The 12,789-nt window shown below is 40.6% G+C and overlaps 2 protein-coding genes across 3 annotated transcripts in view; one reads left to right on the top strand and one right to left on the bottom strand.

Annotated features, from left to right (window-relative positions):
• Positions 1-12,789, bottom strand: part of LOC145992738 (tectonic-2-like) — a 619,016-nt gene that overhangs the window by 227,589 nt on the left and 378,638 nt on the right. The gene's annotated exons all lie outside the window — the stretch shown is intronic.
• The window catches only part of LOC145992150 (uncharacterized), a 266,282-nt gene continuing 263,818 nt past the window's right edge, over positions 10,326-12,789 (top strand). For both annotated transcript variants that reach the window (XM_083128421.1, XM_083128422.1), the window contains exon 1: positions 10,326-10,480. The gene's annotated coding sequence lies outside the window, so the exon portion shown is untranslated. The remainder of the gene's footprint in view (positions 10,481-12,789) is intronic.

Raw genomic sequence — 12,789 nt, 5'->3', positions numbered from 1 at the left:
ATGGCATCTCAATTTGTAGACGAATGAATTTAAGTGATAGCTATTGTTCGTAAAAATAGCACATATTGCGAATGGAGGCTTTCGTGCATGTTGCAGCAGAACATGGATGCATGTTTTTATGCATCAGCATACTATATATCACTTTTCATGCAAGTGAAGGTTCAATACTACCGACATTTCAGGGTTGCAAGGTGTATGAAGGGTATCGAAAACTTTCTAAAAACACCAACTTTCTCCTTTTTCGTTAAAAGTGCCTTAGTGTGGTAGCCAGAGGTGAAACACGTCTGTTAGTGATACTTGCCAGCAACAGTGTTGCCAGTGTGGTTCGTAATATTGCAAAAACATGGAATTTGGGAATAGCTGATTCATACCCTTGTGCAATGTTTGTAAGACTTCATCAACGAACTTTTTCTGTCAAATTCAATCGAATTCCATCCAGATTGTTCGGTAATATTAAAAAATGTTGCAATAATTTACCTCAGTGAGTTCTGTGCGTCAATAAATACGATATTTTCGTTTCTGGCAACATCTTAATTATTTATTATTAAATCATGCATGATATTCCATATGTTTGTATCACATAATTTTCTCAACATACAGGGCCTTATCCTCGAAGAAAGCGTTTCTTCTCATTCCGTTTAGCTTTTCAGTTAAACGGTCGTAAACACCGGGTTCGGCGACATCTGGGACAGCCGGTATTAAAAATGTTGGCAGTTTACGCTTGCATCCAGCTATTCTCCCTCAGTGGAACAAAATCGGCGTGACATTCCGTATTATTGTCTGCAGAACAGATATTTATTTTGACTCACGAGCCGCACCAGCTCTGGAACTGGTGAGCTTTTAATGTGAAACGATTGGCTTTTCTTTCCAATTTGCCTTTTAATACACATAACATCCATACATGGCTATCGGCAAGTGTACAGTTGCGTAGATTTAGCTTCCGTCTCCACGCCAAGAAATGAAAATAACCGAGTCAATCCTTTAGCACGCATGGCGAATTACGGTAAATGCTAGTAATTTCGAGCGCAAATTCCAAAGTAATTTTCCAATTGTTTCACTACCTACCGCATAGGTTTGTCTATACCAGCGGTTCTCAAACTGTGGTACGCGTACCCCCAGAGGTACGTGAACGACTTGAAGGGGGTACGCGATCAGCTCGCAAGAGAAATATCGAGAATGCCCACGCGACAGCATTTTGCCGAATTTGGGCCGAATCTCCGCTTGGAAGTTTCAAGTGCACAACCAGACATGAAGAAACTGTTAGGCTATGCAGGCACACCCTTCTCATAAGACACTCTCAGGATTTACAATAAACACTACAAAATTGTGCTCAACAGTTTGTTTACAAACTTATTTTTATTATTTACTTTTTTTAACAACCGTGGAAAAATATATGTTGTTTTATATACTTCTTAGCATACATGTGTTTCACATTTTCATTTTTGTAACTAATCATAAAGATTGTAAATGTAGGAACACCCAATAAAATAATAAACATAGGATTATAATGTATATTTGTTTACCTATAATTTGTTTACCATCTTTCCACGTACAGTCCGAATGCCATTTTGCTCTATTGCAGATACAGGCCTCCAACATATCAAATAAGTCCCACCAATCAGACAGAAAAAAAAATCCACACAACCCACTATTCGGAGAAATAGTGGGGGTACACTATTTAGTTAACGACTAAAGGGTACAATGAGAAAAAAGTTTGAGAATCGCTGATCTATACTGTTTTGCCACAAACTTACACAAACCATCATCAAATTGAGGAAAAACCAAAGTTGATTTCAGTTATACCTAAAGACAAGTTATGAGAATATATGCATACAATCCTTGACGCAAAATGATCGCATATCAGCGTATCGAACCGGAATTTGGAGTAGGCTAAAGTATTCAGTTATACATTATGTGCACTATCTCCGAATAAGCAGAGATTGGACTTTTAATTTTTATATTAAAATAGGTTTCGTGCGCGTCATGGAATTGCATACGTGAAAGTACATGCCATTTATATTGATCTCAATTATATATTTTCTTCATTATTTGATGAAATTGTAATATCACGTACAGTGGGATCCATGAGATAATAGTACAGTGGGATCCATGAGTATTACCGTTCAAATTGTCCATCACCATGTTCGTGCATGTTCGTGACCCAATAAGAGCTTCAAGAATTAAAAGAAAACTCAAAACAAGCTGATGACAACTTCTGCACCAGCATACATAAAAATCCATCGCTTAAAAACACATAGGGTGCGAGAGAAAAATTAATGAAAATAGTCATGGGCAATTTGCACGGTAATACTCACGGATCCCACTGTACTATTATGTATGAACATATATTTTACTCACATGAATGTACGTTTCTCTTCGGTTCCCGAAGCATGACCGGAGTCCCGGACCGGAAAAGCATTGGGGATCGTCGAAAATTAAATTACCCATGCAATCGCAATATCCATTTTGGACACAATATGCACGGCAAGTGGATCATATATGTCATTCTTCTGCACTCGCAAAGTCTGACATTGGGCACTAAATCAATTTCGGCAGGAATTTCGTATCATGCTGAAAAAAAAGGCAAGCCACCTGTCGTCTGAAGGAAGAAGGCAAAAATTACATCACGCCGCATTCAAATTCCGTTCCATTGACGGAGAATCGGCGATCCTTTTTGGAAATACAAAGGGGGCAATAACGAATCCAAATGGCTTCCCCGCGAAAGGCGAATATTGGATTTCGGCGCTCGCATATCGAGAGCCTCACCCAGGCAATAACAGGGGAGCCCTCCTTTGCAGCACGTCGTTCCGTGCCTTTATGGAGTCTTAAAACCACAAAACTTTTAAACGCCACGTTAAACTTGGGCAAAACCACGCAAAGACCGCGATATTATGAAATATTGGGAAAACCAGAAATGGCGGTTTTACGGACCTGTTAATCTCTCGGTGCAAAATTGAAGGCGGCATCAAATTTCTCTTTCCGGATGTGATCCTATCGAACCTATCGTGAACGGAACAATTAAAACCAATGTCAATCAGCGTTTACGGCCGATCGGAACAAGTAGGGCATGGAGCCAGATGTTACCTCCCGATGCAATGAGCTCGGAGCATTTATTGTTTCAGGAACCTGAAAGATCCATGACCAACGTGAAAGCAGCAAAGTTGCTGATGGCTGCAAACAATCCCCATAAAACCGCATCGTAGCTTTCCGATCCACACGTAAGGCTATAACTACACTTGTTAGCAGTATGCTCTCCAATCAATCTAAGCAGAATTACCACAGATGTTAAAGTGAGCCGGTGTAACCTGGTTGGGAATACAAAAGATAGATCAGTGCTCGAAGTGGAAAGTCCCAGGTGGGGGGATGTTTTGTTGATTGATTAATTTGGTTTATTTTACTTCGCTTCTTTGTCACTTGCTACTTTGTCCTCGCGAAAATGAGGTTGAGTACTGATATGATGAAATTCATGAAGGGGTACTCACAAAGATCCGTCCTGGGATCCCTGACGTCCTAGCGCGCAGGGTCAGATAGGCTAATCGGTACTGCACCTACAACTTCAAGTGAGATCCGAACCACTGTACAATGTAAGCCTACCGGGAATCGAATCCGGGACACCTTAATTACTGATAACCGGATTTTGAGTTATTAGTAAACTGGGAACAGGCAAGCATACAGAAATATATTCAAGAAGGGGACCAGCCATAACAGATAAGGGTACCATAGTTGATGATGATGATAATAATAATAATAATAGTTGTTTATTTTAAAATACTGAGAACAGTTAAAAAATAAACCTTATACAGCACTATGTCACAAAGAGAAATATTTTAAGGGAAGTCATAGTTAAAATCATAAATTAATATTTATATAAATTCACCACCATTTTCCAATTTACTGATAATAATAAATTTTTCTTGTTTTGTATTTTGGAACGTTATATACTATTGTATTTCTAAAGTGTTCACTATCAATCCTATTTGACAAAATGTTTTGTATCAATAAATTAATTTTATATTTCCTTCTTGAGCTCAAGGTTGGTAAATTAAGTATCTTCAACCATTCCATATAATTTAGTGATATGTAACTTTTCCTCATTTTCATACAAAGTAACCTAATAAATAATTTCTGAATTGATTCAGTTTTCTCATTCTGACTATTTTTGATATTATCATTATGATGATGATAATAACAATAATAATAACGATCTCCGTAGCGGAGTGGTTAGCGCAGCACGCTATCCCGGCGTATCCCGGCCCGAGCATGGGTGTTCTTTGTGAGTGGCCCTTCATCAATTTCATCATATCATCGTCGCGATTAGGCAAAATTGAAAGAAAGCAAAGTAAACTAAACCAAATCCATCAATGTACAGTTCGCCGACATATTCGATTTAGTCGCAACGAAATATGCAAGGATAGAATACGTGCATGGAAATCTGGCTCCTCTGATGCCTTTCATAGGCTCCCAGAAGCGGCAACTGCCATTATAAAAGGTTGCAAAATGTAGATAATTGAAATTCTCATTTCCCACAAACGTACTACATGGTTTACTAATTTGACTACATTACGCTAGTCGTTTTATGAATCAACAAAAGTGAGCACATGTATTAATGACTTCATTCAGTACTGTAGGAGAGTGAGTCGCACAAAAATTCACAGCACGCCTCCGTCAGATGTGACTGGAAACGCATGAAATTGTCGCTGAATAGAGACACAGAACGTGAAATGAAAAGGGCCCATCAAGTTTAATTAATCTCAATCAATTTGGAAATTAGTTGAACTCTCCGAGTTACAATTTTCAACGAGGTAAAATATATTTTTCTTACCGTTGATAGGAAAACGAATGTCATGGCGTTAAAATTGCCACTTTGATAAATTTTTAACCCTCTTTCAGTGATGTGCCGTACACTATAAGTTTACGTCTACATGCGTTGTCTAAACGTAATCTACGTGTAGATTAAATTGGGTTGTAGTTTACATAGTACATTAAAATTAATTTTCAAGGCTTTCATGAAAGGAAAGTAATATTTTCAATTATATTGGTTCCTAACGAACTGACAAGAATCCTATTTACAACAAAATTTCTCGTCTCTTCTACCATCAACTATGAAAGAAGATATATCGTATCCAAAATAATCAACAGATGGCAGTCGTGAGGCAAAAGTATTATTTTTTCCCATAAAGAACTAGAATATTTCCTATGTTAGGTTTTTTCCTAAGTGAGAAATTGTTCGAATTTGCAGGAAAGAGTATGAAAGGTTTTCTCACACATTACCAACTGATACACAATATAATTTTGTTCTAATTCCACGGCGCCCTTTGCTAAGTTATCACCTTTCGCCATGTTCTTTACATAGATTACGTCGTATACGTGTATAAAATAGTCTACGTGTAGAATGTAGACTATCGTTGTTTACGCGTAGACGCACAACACTGCCACTTTTTACTCATTCCTGTGGTAGGAGATACACAACTTCAAAACTCGGAAAGTTGAGATCATTGGTCAGCAGATTCTTGCCAAAGATATGTTAAGAAGAGGTGATGTGGGATTACATTGAGACCGCGTATTTTGAATGTTTGTACGAGTATTTGCTATTTTCCATCTCTGGCAATCTCAGGCGCTGCTTTCCTATCGCTTCATGGCGAAGTGGTTGAACCGAAGTTATGAAACACTGATTTGTTTGGTTTATTTTTACTTCCCTTTTCTGCCAATTTTGGCTAATCGCGATCAATGATTTGATGAAGGAACACTCACAAAGAACACCCATGCCCAGGATGGGATTCGAACCAGGGCCGACGTCGTAGCGCGCTGTGATAACCACTCCGCCACGGAGATAGGCAGGTGATGAAGAAGCAAACACAGTTACTCCAAGCGGATTCAGCGAGAAGGTCACGGGGCACGTACCCCCTCCAAGTAATATTAAAAGTTATGTCATAATTATCTGCAAAGGAATAAAACGTTCTGAAACCTTATGTAGAATCCTTGAATAGCTGCCTTCAGCTCCCTACTTTTACAAACGAAAATAAAGCAAAGTTTAGTACACGTAGACTAATCCGGACTGGACACAGAGAAGAGTGCCGCCACTAGAAACTGAGTTACTTTCTAAAATGAGTAATTGTAACTGTTACTTTTTGAACCAAGTAACTGTAACTCAGTTACTTTTAAAGTTAACTTTCCGAAGACTGATAATTATTATAGAAAATCTTGATCTGTCTTTCTGGAGACAGTAGTTTTGTGAGTGAAGCGAAGCGTCTGCTTATGGTCTGACAAACAAATAACTAATTGTTCTTCAGGCAGGGGTTTTCGCTGATACTGCCGTTCCCGATTTATTGTCCTTTCTTAACTGTGGGAAAAGATGATGGTATTCTCCAAATCTTCGTCGTCGGCAAATAAATTCATGCACTCCTACTGTGTTTCTTCACAGAATTTTCATGTCTGCAATTCTGACTAGAACAATTCATCCTCACTTGCAGACAACATCTTTCCTCACGGGATGGAAACTTTCGCGTGTTTCCAGCTTTCTACGTGACCACCAATTAGCATTCAGGTGCTTGAAGGTGCAAGCAACAAGCCTGCCGCAAACTTTCTACGTGTCCTTACCCTATATGGGTATGCAACGTCATCAAGTGTCATGCATGATTCATACGGTTCAAACGAAGCCGATCAATTGCAATCGTCTGCTTTCTGGAAACTGTCCCAAACCGAAATGTCCATTCACCCTTGAATTATCGTGGAAAAAACGCTATCGTTCACCTGAAGACCAATTCTATAATTCAAGCGTTTGACGCAAGGAGGAGGAAACATTCATTCATTATTCAAGGGAAGCTGGAAACGTTTAGTTCCACTGAACTACTTTGGAAAAAGGTTAACGACACTTGTGTGGGGCTCTGGTCATGCCACCTATCCTCGGTTCAATGCTAGGTTGGGATGCTTGAGTTTCATTTTCGATCGCTTGTACTCCTTCGAGTTTCCTACCCTCGAGGGTATATATTCGGATATCATTTTAAAGTGACAAATGTCCTTCTTGGTAGTTTCAGCGCACAATCATCTATTTCATTTTCATGCATCACTGTGTATTGTAGGAGCGTATATTCTAGGCTATCTATGATGCCTGCGAAGCCTGAAGTTTAGAGAATAAAATTCAGGAGAAAAATCCATCAGAAATTGCAAATATTATTATTCATATCAGTGAGATGATGATGCTGATTCTGGAGTTGGCAACCTGATTTCTTATGAGTTGGTAACCTGATTTTCTATGAGTTGGCAACCTGATTTCCTATGAGTTGGTAACCTGATTTCCTATGAGTTGGCAATCTGATCTCTTATGAGTTGGCAAACTGATTTCTTAGGAGTTGGCAACCTGATTTCTTATGAGTTGGCAACCTGATTTCTTATGAGTTGGCAACCTGATTTTTTAGGAGTTGGCAAATTTATTTCTATTCATAGCCTAGGACCACGTGACATAGTGAGATAGCCCAGATCTTGGACTCAGTACACGCCACTGGTGTATTGGTAAGGTAGTAGACTACACAACATTTTAACATGTTCATGATGACTATATTAGAGCCTTCCAGATGGTGCAGTGGTAGCGTCGTTGCCTTGTAATCAAGGAGTCCCGGGTTCGATACCCGGTGGAGGCACATAGCGGTTCGGATCCCACTTTAAACTGTAGGTCCAGTCTCGATTAGCCGTACTGTGCATAAAGTGGACTTAAATACTAAAAAAAACCACTAAGTTGCTGACCAAGGCAGTTTATTAAGATGTAAAAACACTTAACATGTAACGTTTCAACAATGTATCAGGGTCTTCCTCAGACGAAGAACTAAACTAAAATGATCTACAATTAAAATACCAAATCAATCAATCAATCAATGATGACTATGTTCACTGAAGTTTCAATTTCACTGTGTCTTTCACTTCACGATCCATATTTGAGAGCCGATTATACATTATGGATGTACGTGTACTACTGGGCTTCGAGTGTATACAGTTCGTTTTTCCTGTTCGAGCGTTATTCGCTTGAGCAAAGAAGTTCTCAATTCCGTATGCCATCTAGCGTCACCCGTGCGAACCATCGGGCGCTCGAGCGAAAACATCTCACTGCAGCACTCTAATGCTTAGATAGGCTAATCGGGATTGGACCTACAGTTTAAAGTGGGATCAGAACCACTATGTGCCTTCACCGAGTATAAAACTTGGGACCCCTTAGGTTGGAATGTTGTTACAAGGTGCACGTCACTTGTTTGCACAATTCGATTAACCGCGATGGTTGAACGGATCAAAGAAACTGAGGAACACGTCAGAGACTTTCCTGACGTCACAATCCCAAAACTAGACTGGAGTGACTCCAGAAAAGCAAAGGCAAACTTCGATCTGGTTGAGCGACTGTGTGGTGGAAACAAGCGTATTAGCTGGGACCAACGCCTTCTTACAACAAAGGCTGTGCAGACATTCTTTGCTTACATGTAGCGTTACCGTGGTTATTGTACAGCGACATCTTCTGTACATGAGAATCTCGCTCCTTTAAATATAAGTGATTTCGCACCGAAGTGACAAGCGACACATGAGACTGGAGGTTTCAGACTGAGGCAACATGCTTCAAAGCAGTCTGGATAAATGGCTCTAATTCATGTTGATTCCAGTGCCTCCTACCGGTGGCTCCTTCAAACACAAGAAGTCCCAAAATGGCTAAAACACGGACTCCTTACATATTAAAGGCGAATTACAACTGATCGACGCATTGAGAAATAATAGAACTGAAAAAACAAATTATTTAAACAATGCCACATTGATGCTTAATTATACAGGATATCCCCCAAAAAGGTAACCGAAAGTATAAAGGAGTTAGTATTTAGGCTATCTTTTTTGGGGACATCCTGTGTTATCAAACTGGAAGATCAAAATATATTATTTTTAAAAATGGCCGCCGGTTGGCCTTTCGTCTAGCATATAATCCAGTCCCAGCTAACTGTAGAGCAGGCCCGCGCATATCGGCAGAGGAAAATCGAGTGGCGAAAGCGCAGCGTTGCCAACAGTACGGTCCAGACCTTAGTCCGTACGCTAAATGCACGGCTTGTCAAAATTTGCTCTTGCAGTTTTATCCCTAATATTTCCCTAAGAAATTCTTAAACCGATCGTACGGACCTAGAGATAAAAATACGGTCCGTTTGCCATGTGCGTTCGGTATTGTCCTTTTCAGAAGTTTGCAACGCTTACAGAGAGAACGGGTAACTCCCGTCGCCCACTACACAATCCCGTTTCTCTCACTGTTCATTGGTGGAGCCGTCTCGCGTCACTACTTGCGCAGAGACTTGTTCTCGTTCGCCTGGTCTACAGTTAGCTGGTACGGAGTTTAGCTGTCGACTTTAAAGGGAAAAGGTCGATTTCCTTGTCGGAGTGGTTAGCACAGCGCGCTACGATCCCAGGGGTCTCGGGTTTGAATCACGGCCTGGGCATCGGTGTTCTTTGTGAGGTCACTCCATCAATTTCATTACTCATCCTCATCTTCGCGATTAGTCAAAAGTGACAGAAGGTAAACGGTAAAGTGCTCCCCTGTGCTTAGCACCACGCCATGAAGGCGTATAGGGGGTGTGGGGGTAACGCCCCACACTTTCTTGATCCGGTCGTGAGTAGGGGTGATGTGATCAGCATCACGCCCCTGACCGCCTTTACCCCCCAGGGTTTCCCCCAGGTACCCATGTCATTCGACGCTGGGTGTGCGCCGGGGCCGCTTCCTACGTAGAAAAGTTCCCGGATTTGAACCGGCCGGGGATCGAACCCGGGACCTTGAGTGACAGAAGAGGAACGTAAAATACGCCAAATCTATATCAGTAATAGGATATTAGGATACACGCTGCTGTAATTAAACTCTTTGTGGGGATTATGACGTTATCCGAGGAGGCGACGCGACATTGACCTTTGGGGCCCTGCTTCAGCTCACCCTTGGACTAGGAATATCAAAATACTTTCTGGAACCTACATGGGACTTTAGATCAGCAAAACAAGAGACGCGCAGGGAAACCGAAAGCGTAAAGAAAACGCCGGTTTATTTCTTAAGCGGCGAATCAAAACCCGAGCGGGCGATTTCACACTCAGCCAATCAGAAATGTGGAAAAACAAGGGAGAACGCGTCATTAGGATGAACTTACAAAGCCTTCTTAAAAGGTCAAAACGCTTTGTTTGACCTTGTGCAAGTAAAGCACCCCTTCCCCCTTCCCGTACGTCTCCGCGCTGCTACCTTTTCGCCACGTTATTGACCCAGGAAGGTGGGAGGGCCTGTGCAGAGGCGCAGTTTGCAGTATCTCCGATCCGCCACCGCCAGGCGTCTCTGGCGTCGGCCTCCGGCCGTGCTCAGAACGAAGGTGTTGTTCATAGGCGGGTAAGCTTCGATCCGCACGAGAGTTGACTTGCTTTTGGTGCAACGAACTTGATTCTACAAGTGGGATGGGACAAGCCTTGTCAGTGCATCGCATCTAGGGACTTGGTGAGTAACAAATATCCTAACAAATATGCGTGACGTATCCACAGATTCGCCACACCGCTCAAAGACTTCTGGCCAGCACCGAAAGCGTGACTTCTATGCACGATTTTTTTTCTCCAGAAACGGGCTCTTCAAGATAAGAAACTATGAAGCACGATCTAGAAGAACAAAAAAAAAGTACCAATCATATTCGAAACGAATTAATTTCGCTTACAATTCGAGTTTGAAACAATCAATCTCGTCGAAATGGCCTATTGAGAATGCTAATCTAACCTGACAATATGCGAAAGCACACAGCGTTGCGACAACACACTGCCGATTCTGTTAAATTAACTGCCTTTCGTTATAAGAATTGAATTACTGCTTCGTGTCTCATTCTGTGAAGAAAAATTGGGCAAGCAAAAGCGTGTGTGGACTGACGTACCTACTTAGACACTTAACTTGTTCACGAGTTTTTCTCATTTCTTTAGTCCTTCGGAGTAATTTGATTTTTGTGGAACCGGGACACGACAGTCAATTCACTTAAACGAGGATCCTAATTTACTGCAAACTTATTCAATTGCTTCACGCTTTGTTCCGAAAAAAAAAGCGAAAGGAGTGTTTTATTTTCTTGAAGAAAAAAAAAAGGCACACTCGGAAAAAGACACGAAAAGAGACGTTAGCACGTATCTCGATGGTTGCAGCTAGCAGGGGAGCCATCAGAAGTGCATTAACCGTACGACATAGCACTCCTTAAACGTAAGCAAGTACCTATCCAATTTACTCTCATGTTCGAAAAAAAACAACTTATCTGATTAGTCTTTATAAGAAGGAAGCTTATCCACTAGGAAATATATTAACGTCCGAGATATTTTTCATTCTTTCGGACCTATTAAGCCTAATTACAAATTAGCATTCATAGAAAGTAAACAGGATAATTTAAAACTTAGTATTCATCAAATTCTCAGACAAAGGTCTAAGGTCATCTAACACTACGGCAGCGTGTGTGTTATATAAAACAACCCCTCATTATTTATATTACAGTGGATGGCACTTGGATATAACAGACCATCGGCTACTTTTTCAAATCAGACTAAATGTAAAATAATTTTGTCAAGTTAACTGCGTTGCATTTTCCATTCGATTTTGGAACAGGAGACGACAACGCCACAGGCTACTATTATTTGATACTAGACAGTGACATCTTGCGGCGAAGACACAAAGTAAATGCATCCTTCGTTCACAGGAATGAATGCAATTAATTAATTTTAATGTGAAGAGGCATGTGTGTGTAATAACATTTTATTAAACTGGCGAGTTTCAATTGAGGCTGCTCTTCCACCTGTTTTCTCATGTGGCACATCCGTACAGTACATTGTTTTTCTTTAAATTTATATTTCAAATACATGTCTGCCTATGATTTCCCATTTTAATAAAAATATTTTTTGTGGATTTTCGTGGCATACGCTACCATATTACACATATGCCGACCAATGAAACCTGCAACAAATAAACTTGGTTAGTTTTCCAACATTTTGGCACCACTTTCACATCTCTACATTGCATATAGTGGATATGAATAAAGCTTGTAATCAGGGAAAGACTCCTGGGACACCCGGTATAATAAGCTGCACACAGAACAGAGAACATACACAAAAATATTAATGGGTCAAATGCTGCGGATTATAAGGGCGATTTTTTTTTATTCTTCTATCATATACATTGAAGACTGTAGGAACTTATGCAAGTCTCACAGGAGTCTTCCTCGCCTCGAATACTCTGGAATTTGCAGTGCATGTGCTTTAGTATAGGGCAGACTGGAAAACTGCCGATTCCCGCAACTTGTATTTTGCGAGTTCGTCCCTATTATCCGCAACGCTTCCCATGTCACACAGATTCTACTAATTGGTGCGTGAATATATTAGAATAATTACATTTTGTGTTTGAAAAATTCAAAGTATCGGATAAATAAGAAATGTCCTACTTGACTCGCATAGGTAGCAGCAACCTACACGCGATATCATATGTCATTCACCTTTCCAGATCGAAGCGATTTTCTCCCGCAAATGAACCGCCACCGTTCGGGTCGGGAAATGATAAGGTGTCAAGGAAAACTATAATAATTATGCTAAATCATGAACATTACATATGGCTTTCATGCAGCCAAACATAAGGTAGTACCACCGCAAGCAGCAACACTGTTACTATTCGGGCGACAGGCTACTAATCGGACAGATCCAACGGAACACGAGCAAAATTCTAGTGTGTCCCGTGACCAACGCCGAACATACGAATAAATATTTGACACATTCTTTCTATGAGAACAATGTGGG

The sequence above is a fragment of the Lepisma saccharinum genome, chromosome 9 (assembly GCF_977018435.1).
Source record: "Lepisma saccharinum chromosome 9, izLepSacc3.1, whole genome shotgun sequence".
Classification (NCBI taxonomy): Eukaryota; Metazoa; Arthropoda; class Insecta; order Zygentoma; family Lepismatidae; genus Lepisma; species Lepisma saccharinum.
This window is presented reverse-complemented; position numbering and strand designations above follow the sequence as displayed.